Source organism: Schistocerca cancellata, chromosome 7 (assembly GCF_023864275.1).
Source record: "Schistocerca cancellata isolate TAMUIC-IGC-003103 chromosome 7, iqSchCanc2.1, whole genome shotgun sequence".
Classification (NCBI taxonomy): Eukaryota; Metazoa; Arthropoda; class Insecta; order Orthoptera; family Acrididae; genus Schistocerca; species Schistocerca cancellata.
In genome coordinates this window covers 81,959,892-81,980,820 of record NC_064632.1, presented here as the reverse complement: position 1 = coordinate 81,980,820, position 20,929 = coordinate 81,959,892, and the positions used below count along the sequence as shown (strand labels likewise).

General features: G+C 44.1%; 1 pseudogene; it reads left to right on the top strand.

Moving 5' to 3' along the window:
* The first annotated feature begins 20,421 nt into the window (after nt 1–20,421).
* Nucleotides 20,422–20,538, top strand: LOC126093287 (5S ribosomal RNA; annotated as a pseudogene).
* The last annotated feature ends 391 nt before the right edge of the window (nt 20,539–20,929 follow it).

Genomic DNA, 20,929 nt, shown 5'->3' with positions numbered 1-20,929 from the left:
TATGTTTCGTCAGTGATATGTGTTTTCAGGTACATTCGATGATATACGTGAATAAACTGTGAATAATTTGTGCGGATAGAGTTATTACTGATGAATTAATAAATTAATAGGTCATGTCTGATGTGGCAGTTTTACTAAATGAACAGCGAAAATGTAATAAGCAATAACTTTTGTTTTTTATCGTTTTGTATGGGGTGTGAATGAGAAAAAGGCTCGTAAACCTTCGAAATTGTATATAAAGTTGTCGCGAATCACAAATTGCTCTCATATTCAAACACTGGGTCAATATATCTTGTTATTTGCGCGTCTTGAGCTCAGCTTGCTTTTCCTCCTATCCTAATCCCTTTAAGAAGTAGGTAGTTCTTATCCCGTAGTGGTTCTTTCCAGACGTTAAGCAATACATATATCAAATTTGGTGGAAATTGATCCACTGGTTTAGAAGATGTGGAACTTGCACACAGACATCCGCTTTGATAATACGTATGGATTTTTGGCAAGATGTGTGTCGTGTTTTCATTCATGTTTAGTTTCAGTAATGTACACTCCTGGAAATGGAAAAAAGAACACATTGACACCGGTGTGTCAGACCCACCATACTTGCTCCGGACACTGCGAGAGGGCTGTACAAGCAATGATCACACGCACGGCACAGCGGACACACCAGGAACCGCGGTGTTGGCCGTCGAATGGTGCTAGCTGCGCAGCATTTGTGCACCGCCGCCGTCAGTGTCAGCCAGTTTGCCGTGGCATACGGAGCTCCATCGCAGTCTTTAACACTGGTAGCATGCCGCGACAGCGTGGACGTGAACCGTATGTGCAGTTGACGGACTTTGAGCGAGGGCGTATAGTGGGCATGCGGGAGGCCGGGTGGACGTACCGCCGAATTGCTCAACACGTGGGGCGTGAGGTCTCCACAGTACATCGATGTTGTCGCCAGTGGTCGGCGGAAGGTGCACGTGCCCGTCGACCTGGGACCGGACCGCAGCGACGCACGGATGCACGCCAAGACCGTAGGATCCTACGCAGTGCCGTAGGGGACCGCACCGCCACTTCCCAGCAAATTAGGGACACTGTTGCTCCTGGGGTATCGGCGAGGACCATTCGCAACCGTCTCCATGAAGCTGGGCTACGGTCCCGCACACCGTTAGGCCGTCTTCCGCTCACGCCCCAACATCGTGCAGCCCGCCTCCAGTGGTGTCGCGACAGGCGTGAATGGAGGGACGAATGGAGACGTGTCGTCTTCAGCGATGAGAGTCGCTTCTGCCTTGGTGCCAATGATGGTCGTATGCGTGTTTGGCGCCGTGCAGGTGAGCGCCACAATCAGGACTGCATACGACCGAGGCACACAGGGCCAACACCCGGCATCATGGTGTGGGGAGCGATCTCCAACGCTGGCTGTACACCACTGGTGATCGTCGAGGGGACACTGAATAGCGCACGGTACGTCCAAACCGTCATCGAACCCATCGTTCTACCATTCCTAGACCGGCAAGGGAACTTGCTGTTCCAACAGGACAATGCACGTCCGCATGTATCCCGTGCCACCCAACGTGCTCTAGAAGGTGTAAGTCAACTACCCTGGCCAGCAAGACCTCCGGATCTGTCCCCCATTGAGCATGTTTGGGACTGGATGAAGCGTCGTCTCACGCGGTCTGCACGTCCAGCACGAACGCTGGTCCAACTGAGGCGCCAGGTGGAAATGGCATGGCAAGCCGTTCCACAGGACTACATCCAGCATCTCTACGATCGTCTCCATGGGAGAATAGCAGCCTGCATTGCTGCGAAAGGTGGATATACACTGTAATAGTGCCGACATTGTGCATGCTCTGTTGCCTGTGTCTATGTGCCTGTGGTTCAGTCAGTGTGATCATGTGATGTATCTGACCCCAGGAATGTGTCAATAAAGTTTCCCCTTTCTGGGACAATGACTTCACGGTGTTCTTATTTCAATTTCCAGGAGTGTATTTACCTCCCGACAGGATTATTAATGCTGAAGCTGCATTATGTTCTCTTACTTGAAGCTCCATGTTTTTGATTTATAAGCTTAACACACAAAAACACACTTTTAGATTTACCTGTGTACTGGCGCAGCGCAGTATTCACTACATCAATGACTCATAAATCGGCGAGCTGTCGACGAAAAATATTGTTTGTAAATCAAGCTACGTTTTCCGCGGTCATTTCTATATTTTTATTCCGGTACTTGTTAATTGTGTACAACATTTCACAAAAGCTTTTTGGCTATAAACAGAAATATATTTTTTTCTAATTATTTTTCGTTTTCTTTTGACAAGTAAATGCGCTTGTAAGGGAGGTCGTTCTTCAACGTTTGACTTTCATACTCGGTGGGAATTATTGGACTATATGAAAGAAAACGTAAATTAATTACAAACTACGACGTGCGCACACTTTATTCAACATGTAAACGTCACAACAGATATTCGGATTTATGTTATGACATGTTCGACATGCCTGCCATCATGTGGCGCAAACGAATAGCAAAATTGTGCATGACCGGCTGAAGTATCGGAACATCGATGCTGTCGACGATCTCCTGAATGAGTGCTTTCAGCTCGGCAATGGTTTTGGGGTTATTGCTGTACACCTTGTTTTTAATATGGCCCCACAAAAGGAAGTCGCATGTGTGGAGAATATGGCGGTCATTCGAGGTTCATGCCAGTGGCCTCTGGATACGCCGGAGCGAGAATGCGGTCTCCAAATTGCTCCTCCAGGACATCAAACACTCTCCTGACTCGATGGGGTTGAGCTCCGCCTTGCATGAACCACATCTTGACAACATTACTGTCACTTTGGATAATGGGAATAACATCATCCTCCAAAATCTTCACGTAATGTTCGTTAGTCAACTCGCTATCTAGGAATATCTCACCGATTATTCCGTGACTGGACGTTATACACCACTCAGTCACCCGTAGAGGGCGAAAAGACTTCTCGATCGCAAAATGCGGATTCTCAGTCCCCTAAATGTACCGGTTTTGCTTATTGACGAACCCATCCAAATGAAAGTGGGCTAAACCAAACCATGCGCATGTTAATTCCCATCATGCCCGCGGCCATCCGTGCAGTTTGAAGGTCTTAACGCAAACCGAAGTTATGACGACCATGTTTGATACAGCCGAGTAACTGTCCTCTGCATATACTGGCATCGCACAGTTTCAATCGAACATTAGTTTATGTTTAATGTTCTTTTGGTATTGTATTCGCAGACATGCCTTTCTCTCTCATTCGAAATTTAACTTTCAGAGCAGAAGAAGAACAGCCCTTAAGAAGGGGAAAGAATACTTGAAGACGAACATTTACGGAATTTGTAATTAAGCAGAAAGTGCCAGAATTGTTTAAAAGCTCTATATATAATGTTCGAAATGTAAAGCGAAGTGGTCAAAACAGAAATGCATGTATTCTCCATGCCACTGAAGATGCCTTGCAAATAATAAAGGGGAAACGTATACGGCAAGAAATATTTATTTTATTAAGTTGTGATTAGGCAGAAGTAAAGTAATAATTGTCAGCATAATATTACACGCATCTGAGCGCGATAGTACAACAAATAGTTAACGATGAACAAAGGCAAACCTTCGTTTGCAAAATCTATAGCCTTGGAGCAAGTATTTTGCAGTGTTAACTGGAAAGTAGCCAATGAAACGATGAAAGTAACATGGATGAACACAGAGAGCAAAAGGTTATTTACAAAAGGTTGAGGAAGGAGATATAAAATCTATGGATATTGCCGAGGACATTCTAATTCCGTCGGAGGAGGCAAATGACCCGAATTATTGGTTGAAAGTGATGGACAGTGCTTTGAAAAGTGGTTATACGGGGCAGCGTAATGGGTAATGGAATGCAAGCGAATGAAATCGGTCGATGTAAAGGGAACAAAGATAGGAAATGAGTAATTGAAAGTGGTAAATGGGCTTTGCTGTTTCGGTGTCAAAATACATTATCATAGCCGAATTTGGGAGGATATAAAATAACGACTGGTAACAGCAGAATAAGTGTTTCTAAAAACAGAAAATTTGTTAATATTTACTATAAAGGTTCGGAAATATTTTTGAAGCTACTTTTAAATGTAGGGAAGCGAAATGTGGACGATAAACAGCTCAGACAAGAAGAAAATAGAAGCTTGCGAAATGCTTTGCAACAGAACAATGTTAATGGTTGATGTGCTGAATCGAACTGAGTAGAAGTGTAATTAACAGCACAACTTGGCTAATACAAGGGGCAGTTTTGGCAGTACAGTTCCCAGGGTACCAAGGAACCGTAAATTTGTTAACGGAGGGAAGTGTGGGGGTTAAAACGTGTAGGGAGTGGCATAGGCTTGAGTACGGCAAGAGGGTTCAGATTGAAGTTTGTCGTTTTTATTGTTCAAAGATGAAGAGATTTACATAGAAGAGACTAGCGTAGAGAACTGCATCAAACCAGTCTTCGACCTAAAGACAGCACCAACAATTGAATACATCCAAGAACTATGGATTTAGAGACTGCTAGGAAAGATCGTGCGAACCCCATTACGATGTCATGATGTGGGAACGCAATCCTGCATGGGCTGCACAAGATACGAAAAGCACTGACAGGGCAGTATACTGACCAACGATAATTTAACCGCCGCCCTCAGCTCACGCACATTGGTCGGAGTTAGGTCCAAGATGTGTACGCGCAGCTGTCTAACACCCAGCATGTGCTCAATAGTATAGAGGTCAAACGACCAGGACTAAGCGTGGACTTTCATGTCCGACGAGCGTTCCTTAATTTGTTATGACACAATAACGGAGCGATAGTGTGACGCATTGTCCTGTCCAAGCGCAGAAGCGTCAGTGCGTTTAACCGAAGAAACCAATGTACAGTACAATATTGGACGGCAGGTGCCTGTATCGTGTGTTAGTGTGAAGTGATACCAGACGTTTCGGGAAGCCATGTAAGAGGGTTGAAACTTTAACACTGGCAACTATTGTACTTAGCTGCTAATCATACAATATTGATGTACGTTTGAATGTTGTATTCAGTTTCATAGTAACCAGCAGCATTATGTATAACCTGTTGCCAGCTATGTGGAAGTCAATATCTCGAATGGAGCGCTCTGTTGCACAACGTTTCTCTGTAACAGTTCTTAAGTGAACACCACAAAATGCTACCTTCACCTTATGCATGAAGTCGAAATCACAAGTTCATACGTCTAGGGAATATAGTGAACGGTATAGCACTTCACGGACCAGTTGTTGATCGAGTAAGTCACAACTCGTTCTGTATCAACCCAAGTATGAAAAGAAAACTTACGAGTGGGATATATAGAAAGTACCGCCACTTGTTTTTCTAGGCGGTCGCAGGCTGTGTTTAACTGATGAACAATAGTACTGCGCATTGACAGTCTGCCATTGGAGAATAGTGGCACACGAGCATCACCACAACTTTCACAATGGTGAGGTTCTGACAAATTTTAAATCGTCGTAGCGACCCATAATGACGCCATTCGTTTGATTAGCATCTGAATAATGAATAACCGTAGCAGCTGCTGTGCCAACGGCCTTGCCGCAGTGGTAACATCGGTTCCCGCCAGGTCACCGAAGACCATCCGGTCTGCCAAGTGCTGATGGCCAGCGACGTGCACTCAGCCCTTGTGAGGCAAACTAAAGAGCTACTTGATTGAGAAGTAGCGGCTCCGGTCTCGTCAACTTACATGTGGCAGGGAGAGCGGTGTGCTGGCCACATGCCCCTCCAGTATCCGCAGACAGTGACGCCAGTGGACTGAGGATGACACGGTGGCCTTCACGGCCTGTTCGGGAGGAGTTTTTAGCAGCTGCTGTGGGAAGATTTAGTCACCTTCTATTGGTTCACAACTACACTACTGGCCATTAAAATTGCTACACCACGAAGATGACGTGCTACAGACGCGAAATTTAACCGACAGGAAGATGATGCTTTGATATGTAAATGATTAGCTTTTCAGAGCATTCACACAACGTTAGCGCCGGTGGCTGACATGAGGAAAGCTTCCAACCGATTTCTCATACACAAACAGCATTTGACCGGCGTTGCCTTGTGAAACGTTGTTGCGATGCCTCGCGTAAGGAGGAGAAATGCGTACCATCACGTTTCCGACTTTGATAAAGGTCGGATTGTAGCCTATTGCGATTGCGGTTTATCGTATCGCGATATTGCTGCTCGCGTTGGTCGAGATCCAGCGACTGTTAGCAGAATATGGAATCGGTGGGTTCAGGAGGGTAATACGGAACGCCGTGCTGGATCCCAACGGCCTCGTATCACTAGCAGTCGAGATGACAGGCATCTTATCCGCATGGCTGTAGCGGATCGTGCAGCCACGTCTCGATCCCTGAGTCAACAGATGGGGACGTTTGCAAGACAACAACCATCTGCACCAACAGTTCGACGACGTTTGCAGCATCATGGACTATCAGCTCCGAGACCATGGCTGCGGTTACCCTTGACGCTGCGTCACAGACAGGAGCGCCTGTGATGGTGTACTCAACGACGAACCTGGGTGCACGAATGGCAAAACGTCATTTTTTCGGATGAATCCAGGTTCTGTTTACAGAATTATGATGTTCGCATCGGCGTGTGTGGTGACATCGCGGTGAACGCACGTTGGAATCGTGTATTCGTCATCGCTATACTGGCGTATCACCTGGCGTGATGGTATCGGGTGCCATTGGTTACACGTCTCGGTCACCTCTTGTTCGCATTGACGGCACTTTGAACTGTGGACGTTACATTTCAGATTGGTTACCACCCGCGGCTCTACCCTTCTTTCGATCCCTGCGAAAGCCCACATTTCATAAGGATAATGGACGACCGCATGTTGCAGGTCCTGTACGGGCCTTTCTGGATACAGAAAATGTTCGACTGCCGCCCTGGCCAGCACATTCTCTTTATCGTTCACCAATTGAAAACGTCTGATCAATGGTGGCCGAGCAACTGGCTCGTCACAATACGCCAGTCACTACTCTTGATGAACTGTGGTATCGTGTTGAAGCTGCATGGGCAGCTGTACCTGTACACGCCATCCAAGGTCTGTTTGACTCAATGCCCAGGCGTATCAAGGCCGTTATTACGGCCAGAGGTGGTTGTTCTGGGTACTGATTTCTCAGGATCTATGCACCCAAATTGCGTGAAAATGTAGTCACATGTCAGTTTATCATCTGCATTTCCTCTTGGTATAGCAATTTAATGGCCAGTAGTGTATTTTCGTGACTACAATGTCACATCATCAGGCACCAAACAACTGACCTTTTTTAGACAAGGTATCCGTCCCTCAATAAAACATAGATGTCCAATAACCTTATAATGGTCGTAGCGTAGAAACGAATTCATCTATAACCTGGCAGTTCTCTAAATCACGCATGTGGTCCACTGTCACATTAATGACGAAGTGAGTTGTGATCTAATAGGCTATCAATAAATGCTCTCACAGCAGCTGTTTCGGTTATTTATTATACAAACGTATTCCTACAGCTGTGTCAGCCGCACTCAGTAAGTGAACGGTAAACGTTTGATGAGTGTTTAAAGAGTAACTCTTTCAATTTGGCCCATGGCGTAATTATACGTCGTTACAATGCCTCGTCTTCCCATTCATAGTGTTCCACTGTGTTACGAGCAGTGTCGTATCGTAACCGTTTCAACATTTACATCACTTCATGCTGAATCAATTATCGAGCAATTTTCCTCACGGCCAGGCGTTCCTGCAGAGTGTGAAGCACAGTCGTATGTGATCAACCAGTCTCTCGGGCCCGTTCACGAATCGTTTGCCATCGATTACTCTCCAATAAGTGAGGAAGTGTAGACTCTTCTTCTTCACAGAGACGGGGACAACCTCGCCGACGAATCTCTGCCACATGTTGGTGTCCTTCGCCGACAGACTCTACCCACCTTTCCAGTACTGAAACCACGCAAGCCTCTTTAAAACAGTAAAGACACAGTAATGCTGTACGTCCTCTGGCACATTCAGTTTTACCGAAATCCGTTGTTCTTGTGCGAAGAGGTCAGAAATTGTTCGTCACAAAACTACATTATATTGTCTGCTGTACGAGATTCTGTTCTTCTAGTAACCGTGTATTCGCGTGATGTGGGAAGGGAGACTACATTTATCTGAGGTAAGGTAGATGTACGTAATTGAAGTATGGTATAAGTGACAGTATTTGATTCTTTTGCGTTGCGTCTCTACGGCAATGTTGCCATATGAAATTTCTGTGTTAATTATTACAGTCATGAGAATGTACACTCCTGGAAATTGAAATAAGAACACCGTGAATTCATTGTCCCAGGAAGGGAAAACTTTATTGACACATTCCTGGGGTCAGATACATCACATGATCACACTGACTGAACCACAGGCACATAGACACAGGCAACAGAGCATGCACAATGTCGGCACTAGTACAGTGTATATCCACCTTTCGCAACAATGCAGGCTGCTATTCTCCCATGGAGACGATCGTAGAGATGCTGGATGTAGTCCTGTGGAACGGCTTGCCATGCCATTTCCACCTGGCGCCTCAGTTGGACCAGCGTTCGTGCTGGACGTGCAGACCGCGTGAGACGACGCTTCATCCAGTCCCAAACATGCTCAATGGGGGACAGATCCGGAGATCTTGCTGGCCAGGGTAGTTGACTTACACCTTCTAGAGCACGTTGGGTGGCACGGGATACATGCGGACGTGCATTGTCCTGTTGGAACAGCAAGTTCCCTTGCCGGTCTAGGAATGGTAGAACGATGGGTTCGATGACGGTTTGGATGTACCGTGCACTATTCAGTGTCCCCTCGACGATCACCAGTGGTGTACGGCCAGTGTAGGAGATCGCTCCCCACACCATGATGCCGGGTGTTGGCCCTGTGTGCCTCGGTCGTATGCAGTCCTGATTGTGGCGCTCACCTGCACGGCGCGAAACACGCATACGACCATCATTGGCACCAAGGCAGAAGCGACTCTCATCGCTGAAGACGACACGTCTCCATTCGTCCCTCCATTCACGCCTGTCGCGACACCACTGGAGGCGGGCTGCACGATGTTGGGGCGTGAGCGGAAGACGGCCTAACGGTGTGCGGGACCGTAGCCCAGCTTCATGGAGACCGTTGCGAATGGTCCTCGCCGATACTCCAGGAGCAACAGTGTCCCTAATTTGCTGGGAAGTGGCGGTGCGGTCCCCTACGGCACTGCGTAGGATCCTACGGTCTTGGCGTGCATCCGTGCGTCGCTGCGGTCCGGTCCCAGGTCGACGGGCACGTGCACCTTCCGCCGACCACTGGCGACAACATCGATGTACTGTGGAGACCTCACGCCCCACGTGTTGAGCAATTCGGCGGTACGTCCACCCGGCCTCCCGCATGCCCACTATACGCCCTCGCTCAAAGTCCGTCAACTGCACATACGGTTCACGTCCACGCTGTCGCGGCATGCTACCAGTGTTAAAGACTGCGATGGAGCTCCGTATGCCACGGCAAACTGGCTGACACTGACGGCGGCGGTGCACAAATGCTGCGCAGCTAGCGCCATTCGACGGCCAACACCGCGGTTCCTGGTGTGTCCGCTGTGCCGTGCGTGTGATCATTGCTTGTACAGCCCTCTCGCAGTGTCCGGAGCAAGTATGGTGGGTCTGACACACCGGTGTCAATGTGTTCTTTTTTCCATTTCCAGGAGTGTATTTACAATCGGCCTGAACTCCACTGTTGGCAATTGGGACACGTTGCCTCGTGTAGATTTCGAAATACTTTTCGTGGTGGCCTTGAGTGAGCCCAGCACACGCAAAACAAGATTCCTAAGTAGTAATAAAATACAACACCTGTGAACAGTACATAAAATTAAAAGACCCAAATAACAGTATCCTCAGGGGTCCAAAGTAATTATATCATATAACACAAAATGTATTGATTCCCTATCTGATTTTACTTTATAGATAATAGTCTCTATGTATGGAAGTGAAACATGGACGGTAAATAGTTTGGACAAGAAGAGAATAGAAGCTTTCGAAATGTGGTGCTACAGAATAATGCTGAAGATTAGATGGGTAGATCACATAACTAATGAGGAAGTATTGAAAAGGATTGGGGAGAAGAGAAGTTTGTGGCACAACTTGACCAGAAGAAGGGATCGGTTGGTAGGACATGTTCTGATTCATCAAGGGATCACCAATTTAGTATTGGAGGGCAGCGTGGAGGGTAAAAATCGTAGGGGGAGACCAAGAGATGAATACACTAAGCAGATTCAGAAGGATGTAGGTTGCAGTAGGTACTGGGAGATGAAGAAGCTTGCACAGGATAGAGTAGCATGGAGAGCTCCATCAGACCAGTCTCAGGACTGAAGACCACAACAACAACAACAGTCTCTATGTGATTGGTTCGTTGCCAGAGATCAGCAACGCTTTGAGTTTTACTAAGTCCATTAGGACAGAAGTCACTGCTGATAGTTAACTGGTAAAATTTCGAGTGCAGCCGGGCGCCAATCACTGACGATAGTTATTCACAATATCCAAGTCAAGCGGAGTATGCCGTTCAAGGAGCACAGAGTCTGAATGAAGCCGACATTGGAGGAGGCGAGTACTACAGCTGGATGTTCTCGTGACTGGCTACAGTGGTAAACATCTGTGGTAGGTGTTGCGAACCGAACAGCTTGCTCCACAACTGGACTGCCTCCCAGGTATAGCTTTGGCGAAGGGTATTTGCTCGGTGTACCTGTGGGTAAAGGAAGTAGTGTCACGCCTGTAGCGCCTCCAGGGACGATAGAAGCACAAACAGTCGCGAAGAGGACCCCACCCGCTTCCGTGGTGTCTGCTGGAGTTCCACTCAAAAACAAAATGGTGTGTTGTGGTCAACCGTAATCTTTATATGCTGTCTTACCGAGGCAGAGACGCTGGTGGGGGCCGCAGTTTCTGCTGCCCACCGGTCACGCTTGTATTGCTGGTAGCGAAAGCTGCCCAATACAGCACTTGTAACGTCCTGTCAGGATGTAAAAGTGCGTACGGACACTCGCCTCTCCAATCGATCTTTTTGCACGCTTCGAGCACCCAGTGTCATCGTCCCCTCGCCCGCGCTCGTCTTGCACTTCTTGAGACTTCCACCGAACAGAGGTAGAAGTCTTCTGGTACCCTAGGACGAGGAGTCAACTGGATGGTAAGGCTGCTCGCTGACGACTGTTGGCCAGCACAGAACTGGCGAAAGGATTGGTGCCCTCTTCAGTTTGTACCGTTGTTATAGTCAACAATAATCGAAGGCACCCCTGTCAGCAAATTATCACTGACTATGGTAGTTACCATTAGGGGCATCCGTTTTCCTGAAATCTGTGCAATCTCGAGGCACCCCCCTTTATATGTAAACAGTTGAAAACCCGAGTGTTGTACGAATTTGTAGTGATTATGCTTTGGACACCCACAGTTAGATAGCAGTCACATACGTTGATATCGCGTGTGTTCAGTGCACAATCATCACGCTGACATCTAACAGAAGGTGTAACAGTATTCCAGTTACTTGACTCACCGAACTATTCCCCTGTTATGAAGATTACAGGAGTGTCATCCCTGAATAATAGCTTAATTCAGTATCCTATGAATGAAATGTATGCACTACGTGCTAAGCTGAAGTTGGCTGTAAAATCGCCATTTACAGAATTCATTTTTTTTAAGTTTTCCGTATCACCATTACTTTGCGAACTAGTTGTCGCAGCATTATTGCAAAGAAGATTGAATACAACGACGGTTGTTTTTGGAGTTTTCCTGTGTGGTGTTTCCGGAAAGCGTTGTCGGCTCTTCCGACTGTGAGGGTTTATGGTACTGCTGCCCACCCGCAGAAGCACGCTGTGATAGATTTTGAATACTCTGCTCTGGTGTATTCTGTAGGGTGGACGAGATGTGCTTTGGCTTCGATAGGGCTGGTCGCTCAGTTGCTGTTTGGTGAGATGGTTATGGGTTCTTGCAGCTGGGGTGTACGTAGGCGATACATATCTGAAACATTATTACGTTACTTGTTAATGAGGTACCTGAATTTCATGGTTAAAATTTCACCAACTAACGCTGCGAAACGTCTATGAACAGTGCTGGTGGACTCGCGCTCCACAGACTACAACTGGGCTGGACCCAGAGGTTGTGCTACAGTCCACTACCTTTTATTTATTTATTTATTTATTTATTGTTCCGTGGGACCAAATTAAGGAGAAGTCTCCATGGTCATGGAACGAGTCAATACATGAAATTATAACACGATATTAGAAACAGATAAAATGAAGTATAAAAAAACATATTCAGGTGACAAGTCGTAAGTTTAAATGAAGACAATCAACGATGTAACACTGGAATTTGCTTAACTTTTTAGCTTTTCCAGGAGCTCCTCGACAGAATAGAAGGAGTGAGCCATGAGGAAACTCTTCAGTTTAGACTTAAAAGAATTTGGGCTACTGCTAAGGTTTTTGAGTTCTTGTGGTAGCTTATTGAAAATGGATGCAGCAGAATACTGCACTCCTTTCTGCACAAGAGTCAAGGAAGTGCATTCTACATGCAGATTTGATTTCTGCCTAGTATTAACTGAGTGAAAGCTGCTAACTCTTGGGAATAGGCTAATATTGCTAACAACAAGCGACATTAAAGAAAATATATACTGTGATGGCAATGTCAGAATTCCCAGATTTTTGAATAGGGGTCGACAAGAGGTTCTCGAACTTACACCACATATAGCTCGAACAGCCCGTTTTTGAGCCAAAAATACCCTTTTTGAATCAGAAGAATTACCCCAAAAAATAATACCATACGACATAAGCGTATGAAAATATGCGAAGTAGACTACTTTTAGTGTTGAAGTGTCACTTATTTCAGATACTGTTCTAATGGTAAATAAAGCAGGATTTAGCTTCTGAACAAGATCCTGGACATGGTCTTTCCACAACAGCTTACTATCTATCCGAACGCCTAGGAATTTGAACTGTTCCGTCTCGCTTATAATATGCCCATTCTGTCTGATCAAAATATCGGTTCTTGTTGAATTGTGAGTTAGAAACTGTAAAAACTGAGTCTTATTGTGATTTAGCATCAAATTATTTTCCACAAGCCACGAACTTATTTCATGAACTACATTATTTGTTACTGTTTCAATATTACACACAAGATCCTTCACTATCAAGCTGGTGTCATCAGCAAACAGAAATATTTTTGAATCACCTGTAATACTAGAAGGCATATCATTTATATAAATAAGAAACAGCAGTGGCCCCAGTACCGACCCTTGGGGAACGCCCCACTTAACAGTGCCCCATTGGGACTGAACATCACTACCACTCTCAATATAGCGGAGAATTGCCCTCTGCTTTCTGCTTTCTGCTTTCATCAGAAACTCTCAACCACCTGCCACCGTTTGCGCTGTCCGCTTTTATTTGTGAAATAAATGTAACTGATCTGACGCAGAATCGTGAAGCGAGGTGTACCAGTCGTATCAGAGTACTAAAACTCGGACCCTGTACGTCAGAACCATCAGAAAACGTGACTGTATATTCTTGATGATGCGCTGTAAGCGAACTATGAGTGAACTTTCGTTATGTCCTACACTTCCTGTGTCGTAATTTCAATCGCCTACAAGCGTAGCACTTTCTGTATGCACTAATAATATTTCGTTTTGTGATAGTTTGAATCAACTGCAATTAATATAATGAATGCTAAACATGTGACATCCCCAGGATGAACACTTCCTTCGTTGATCTGATTTGGAAATTTCTGAAATTTTTGGTAAGGTCTTATGAGTCCAAACTGCTGGTGTCATCGGTCCCTAAGCCTACACGCTGCTTAATCTAACTTAAACTAACTTCCGCTATGGACAACACACAACCCCTGCCCGAGGGAGGACTCGAACCTCCGTCGGGTGCAACCGCAAGATCTGATTTTCCCTCGTAATCATTCTAAGCGTACGTCTACTTCAGAGAGAGCATTTTTTATCCTGATTCTTCGGGTTAGTCTCAAAGGAGGATAAATAATACTTTTGCCACATTAGTGTCCTACTATAAAAAACCAACCTGCTCGCTTCTCAGCTAGTGTCCCTAAGGACGTCTGAGCACGGTACGTGATGTCACTGCAGAACTCTTTGCCCATCACGTCGCGTCATCATGCTGGGACTGGTCTGCGCGATTTATAACCGTAATGACCGTACTGGGGAGCTCAGCTCTCGGCAGCAATTACGCATAGAGGAGCCCACAAAATGTCGTTAAAGTTTTTACGAGTTTGTAGACGAATCTGCAGGGGCAAGGAAAGTACTTTTACAACTTCTAAGTCATAATACAAGTGAATTATTGTTCGTTAAGTTAACGCTCAAGGCATTACGCAATTAGAGTTCTTCGTTGATCACAGTATTCGGAAGATATCACTATTAGATCGACGAGACGTTAATGTCACTAGCATATCTGCACATGGACAGCAGCAACGGATGTTTCGCGTATATTTTTAAAGTCTGTGTGTGTATGAAATCTTATTGGACTTAACTGCTAAGGTCATCAGTCCCTGAGCTTACACACTACTTAACCTAAACTATCCTAAGGACAAACACACACACCCATGCCTGAGGGAGGACTCGAACCTCCGCCAGGACCAGCCGCACAGTCCATGGCTGCAGCGCCCTAGACCGCTCGGTTAATCCCGCGCGACTTTAAAGTCTGAAGGAATCGAAAATAAGACAGAGGATTCATTAAAAAATCACAGAAAATCTATAATGACAGATTCATAATAATTACGACAGATTAATTATTTTGTATTATGATAACAATCACGCTCTATATCCATTAAGAAACACGCCACCGTAAGCAAATACCAGTAGACAGCATTTATGTTCGCATGAAGTTCAGTGCACATACTTAATGCTGCTCTGTAGCGTACAATACCGTTAAATTTCGCGCCTTTTACGATTACATAATGACTCAGTCGATGCACTACCAAGAGTTTGTAAAGGTTAAGATTCAGGTTGTATACATGTCTGTGAGGGTGTACTACTAGCATGCCAGTCTAAATCTTTAAATTTTCTCAGACCCCTTCGCAGAGCCGCTCCACATTCGTCGTGATCGGCTGACAACGATCTGCCAACTGCCTTAACTCGAGGAACGAGCCAGAACGTTCGCGACTATGGGAGTCAGCCTCCCCAGCGCTTTTAGGTTCAAATAAAAATGGTTCAAATGGCTCTGAGCACTATGGGACTTTACATCTGAGGTCATCAGTCCTCTAGAACTTAGAACTACTTAAACCTAACTAACCTAAGGGCATCACACATATCCATGTCCGAGGCAGGATTCGAACCTGCGACTGTAGCGGTCGCGTGGTTCCGGACTGAAGTGCCTAGAATCGCTCGGCCACCGAACCCGGTTGGTTGGTTGGTTTGAGGAAGGAGACCAGACAGCGTGGTCATCGGTCTCATCGGATTAGGGAAGGATTGGGAAGGAAGTCGGCCGTGCCCTTTCAGAGGAACCATCCCGGCATTTGCCTGGAGTGATTTAGGGAAATCACGGAAAACCTAAATCAGGATGGCCGGACGCGGGATTGAACCGTCGTCCCACCGAACCCGGCCCCAGCGCTTTTAGGACAAATAGCTTAAGTCCTATGTGAAGCCACGTATTATTTAAGCGGTGAGATTATTTTTGTCTGAACAGAGACTATACATGAATCACACAACGGAGTTCAAAAATGCTGTTCCACTGATACAGCAATATACAATTTCACTGACCACTTAATACAGTCTTTAAATAGTAAAATGTCACCAATAGGAACTCTATGTGACTTTTCGAAAGCTTCTGATTATGTGAACCACGACATTATGTTACAGTAATGGAACAGCATAAGAGTGGTCTAAGTCATATCTACAGAACAGGAAGCTAAAAGTTTCGTTATATAGTTTAAGTGATGTAAGAAAATTTCCCACTTCATCTAACTGAGGTGAAATGACATTAGGTGTTCCACAGGAATTCATCACTGGTCCCCTTCTGTTCTTGATGCATGTGAATGACCTCCCTTCTAACCTGAAACAAGAAGCTAAACTGACACTGTTTGATGATGACACAAGCATCATTATTAATCTAGTAAAAGAAACTCCAGTAGAATATGATACAAATAATGTCTCTGAATTTTGCAGCATTGCCCTGTATTGCTCCAACGCCTTCGTATGAACTAACATGGTAGGTATCCAAAGTACTGAAGCAGTATCTACACCACAACCGCAATAGCATTTTTCTTAGAAAGCAAGAACAATTTTAAATCAGCGTTACGAAATAAACGGCTAGGTTGTGGGGCAGAAACATCACAGAATAGAGAGTATGCAGAAAGGAAAGCAGAGGGCTATACCTTCGATTTGTTTGAAGCCAAGCGTTGCGCTGGACGCAATATTGAAATCGAGTAAATTCGAAACTATAGCTTCTAAATTCTACAGCTTGAAATGCACATTCCTATGAAACAGAACTAATCTAACTGACTAAATGAAAACTTTTATGAATGAAAACGCTAATGAAACAAGCTGTGATAAATCTATAGTTGAAAACTTATCAAATGAGCTTTTAAATTAAATACTGTTCACATGCACAAGCTGTGAACTGACACAGCTTTTAGTTTCAGCAGAGAACGAACCTCCTTTGCATTGTAAATATCTGTTCTTTCCTTGCAGCAATTTTATTTTACTCCTTAATTTTTCTTTTCTGGGGCTGTGAACTAATAAATTAGCTTCACTGCCAACAGAAACAGCTGTTATTGAACACTCTGCAGGAGTATCTGGGAATGCGTCAGTGCTGGAATTTTCATTCGCGTTTTCTACCGGAAAGTAACGGATAGGCATTACTTTAAATGGAGACAGTAGGCTGATTAAAATTTAATTAGACAGATATTTCGGATTAGGCCCAGGCCTTTTAGTTCATCTCAACCTATTACGTAAAATGAATCATACTCGTTTAATAAATGACGATTGATGAGTTTCGCAAAGAAAATTTTTTCCTCCTTTGCCCTAAATATGAGATGTGTTCAGCGTTACCATTACGTAACTGTTCTTGCAGAATGTCTTCTGCTTCTTTATTTTCTTCCAGAAGTAAGCACTACAATAAATCGTGATCACTAGTTTCAGAAACGTACATTTACTTCCACGAACAGTCCAAGACTGTTTTCATCACAAATATGACTACAGCAACTGTAAATCATCAACTGTAATGTAATGAAAGTATATAATTTTATACACGAAGTTACCGTGGTTATCGTGTACAGCTTACAATGACTGACTGGAATATTACATACGATCCCAAATTTTTGTTTGCCTTTCATTTCCACGCCTTCTATGTAAGTATTAATAAATATAATATATTAAACATTATTTCCGTTTATTTTTCAGTGTAAGTAACGTAAAAGTTGCCATCATAATCGTAACACGAGGTCACCCTTATTTGGTATCCTAACTGTGCCCACACACAAAACAAAAACTTTTCCAAACATACTTCTCAGTTGCCGGTGTCCGTCTCTGGAACAAACTGCCCCTTACCTTGCGCAAAATTCAATCTCCTGCTGCTTTTAAGAAGAAGTTGAAGCATTTCCTACTATCATCCTCATAATGTTTTCCACTAAATTAATGTACATGGCCAATCGTCTCCTCTGTAAAATAGCAAAGCTAGTGTCTCCTATCTTGCACCTTTCTCTTCTTCCTCTTCGTCTATCTCTATTAGCCACGCAATCTTCTTTTCCTTTATATTTCCTTAACTATGTTTCGTCATGTCTCTATTCTTCTCCTCCCTTCACCATCAGTCTCCCTCCTACTCCCTGCTGCTAGCACACCTATCCAAAATCTGTCTCTTTCATAATCTCTAATTATAACAGCACTTATCATCTACGAATATAAACTCTATATGTATGTATTTTTCCAAGTGCGCCTTTGTAATTTTTTTTCATTTTTACTAGTACTAGATGTAGATTAACATGCCTACTAAAAGTTATGTATGTAAAATTAGTAGAATGCCTGGTTAGATGTAAGAGAGGGCCTGATGGCACTAATTTTGCCAGGTTAAATATATCAAAAAATACATAAATAAAAGTTGAAAATAGGAAAGATACAGTAGCTTCCTGAAAAAGACACGAACTCGCGACCTTTCATTAACCGTTCCCCACTCTTTCCAGCATGCCACGTACTGCTTGTAGGTTGCAGTATCATAAAAGGGGTCATCCCTCAACCGAGCCGCACCAAAAATGCTATTTTCTTTCAAAATCCTGTCCAGCTACAGCTCCCGCTTCTGTCTCTTTTATTTCTGGTCAAGCCCTGCACACAGCATGAATTTGGACGAAATCTGAGATGGCGAACAAGCGTGGTCCCCTTGCGAGGTGCAAGCTACTTGTGCGTGTTGCGCTCCGGCAGCGTACTCAAATTAAATACTTCTATGTGCTCTATACTTAGTGAGATCGGCTTTCCCTCCAACTTCACAAACAATTACAATATCTTAACTACATTTCGTATTCAGCAACGTTCACCTAAAATGAACCAATCGTAAAGTATTCAGCGACCACATTTTTCACTGCAAACCCTTCAAATTTTGTGCTACAGAGTACTTGGAAATTAAATATCATCCATAACGAAAAAATGGACACTTCATCATCGAGCTGTTATATGGAACTATAAGACAGGGAAGAGCTCAGTTTTATCTGCCAATTATTTTCCTCATGGTCGAATGAGAGATATTGTACCCAGGAGTGAAGAAGACGCACAAATTAGAAACAAGTCATTTTCAATTTTTTAAACGAAAAGGAGAACGAGCGTTGATGTCGCTTTACTTCATTTACATGTAGTATTTTTTACAGTTTAATGGGCTTTTACTGTTTACAACAAGAAAATTGGAAAACTCATTTTCCTCAGATACTGCTATCAGCAACTTTGTGAAAATCCTTTGTCACTTTCATATGTTTTCTTTTCTCTTATTACCACTCATTATACGTTTTTTTTTAACTTTTACAGTACGTCAAACAACTGTTTAATTGTAGATAAGCCCAGCAGCTAAAACGCACAATTAATAAAATAAACAGAACCTTTTCATTCGCCTTCGGCTTTAAACATACCTGTTTTATCGTTTTCAATATGGCAGATTTCAATGTGCATCAAATTTTCGCGAATGGATTTGACATGAGTTTCCATTCTGTATACTCCCTATTCTCTGACAGCACTCAGTCTCCTGATGTCAAGCCATTGGATTTTAGTTATTGAGTCAATTAAAAGACGTAATGTATTCAAGAGTATGCAAGTATCGCATCATAATTTAAAAATGAAATTGAAAATTAAAGTAGCTTCTCCAAATTTTGCCAACATATGCTTCAGTATATTAATGTTTAAACCATCAAATCTCAAAGTGATCAGATAAATATCTTTCCCTGAATACATCCTTTTAATAAAAGAACAAGTGGTGCTAAATAATGAAGCTACAAAACCAAAAATTGATCAGAATATGCAAATGTAATTCAAAATCAACTGTTACAAGTTTCAGCTTGATCGGAACAAAATTTTAGTCAGAATCCACGTTTTCTCAAAAATTAAATGGCGCTAAACAATAAGGCTAGAAAGCCAAAAATTCACATGAAAACTTAGTTTGATATGGAAAACTGAGGAATGTGACCACATTAAGACACCTCTAATAGATTTCGAGTAATTTACTGAAAACTAAATCTGGAACAAAAGGGTCCTTATTTCTAGTAGATTAAGTATCATTTACGTTAATGATAGAAAGTTTTTATTACAGCACTTAATGAAACCCACTAAATAACAGATCTATAACAGGTTTCAAGACCTGGGTGTAAATAACAGTCAATACAAGGTCTCTTAAAGTTGTAGTTCAGAGGTCATGTTCTATTGTCAGTTCCGTTATAAAAATTATAGACGGCGAAGTTTAAATGCAGTAGACCTAAAACTTTTTCGTGTGATTAAAACCTACTTAACTCCATTCATACAAAAATTACGCAGATTCTAAATTAATACTCAACAGTGTTATAAAATATTACGTGTCCAAGTAAGCGGACATTTACAGGCTACTTTCGGGGGCATAGAGCAGATGACAGCATGTGTTCCCTTGGCCATCCGCTGCGCTCATACAAACACTATGTGATCAAAAGTTTCCGGACACCTGGCTGAAAATGAGTTACAAGTTCGTGGCACCCTCCATCGGTAATGCTGGAATTCAATATGATGTTGGCCCACCCTTAGTCTTCATAACAGCGTCCGCCCTGGCAGGCATACGTTCAAGTCAGGTGCTCGAAGGTTTCTTGGGGAATGGCATCCCGTTCTTCACGGAGTGCTGCACTGAGGACAGGTATCGATGCCGGCCGGTGAGGCTAGGCACGAAGTCGGCGTTCCAAAACATCCCATACGTGTTCTATAAGATTCAGGTCAGGACTCCGTGCAGGCCAGTCCGTTACAGGGATGTTATTGTCATGCAAGGCAACGGCCTTGCCGCAGTGGATACACCGGTTCCCATAAGATCACCGAAGTTAAGCGCTGTCGGGCGTGACGGGCACTTGGATGGGTGACCATCCAGCCGCCATGCGCTGTTGCCATTTTTCGGGGTGCACTCAGCCTCGTGATGCCAATTGAGGAGCTTCTCGACCGAATAGTAGCGGCTCCGGTCAAAGAAAACCATCATAACGGCCGGGAGAGCAGTGTGCTGACCACATGCCCCTCCTATCCGCATCCTCATCTGAGGATGACACGGCGGTCGGATGGTCCCGATGGGCCACTTGTGGCCTGAACACGGAGTGCTTTTTTTTCATGCAACCACTCCGCCACATGCCATGCATTATGAACTGATGCTCGATCGCGTTGAAAGATGCAGTCGCCATCCCCGAATTACTCTTCAACAGTGGGAAGCTAGAAGGTGCTCAATATAGACCTGTGCTTTGAAAGTGCTACGCAAAACAACAATGGGTGCAAGTCCCCTCCGTGAAAAAC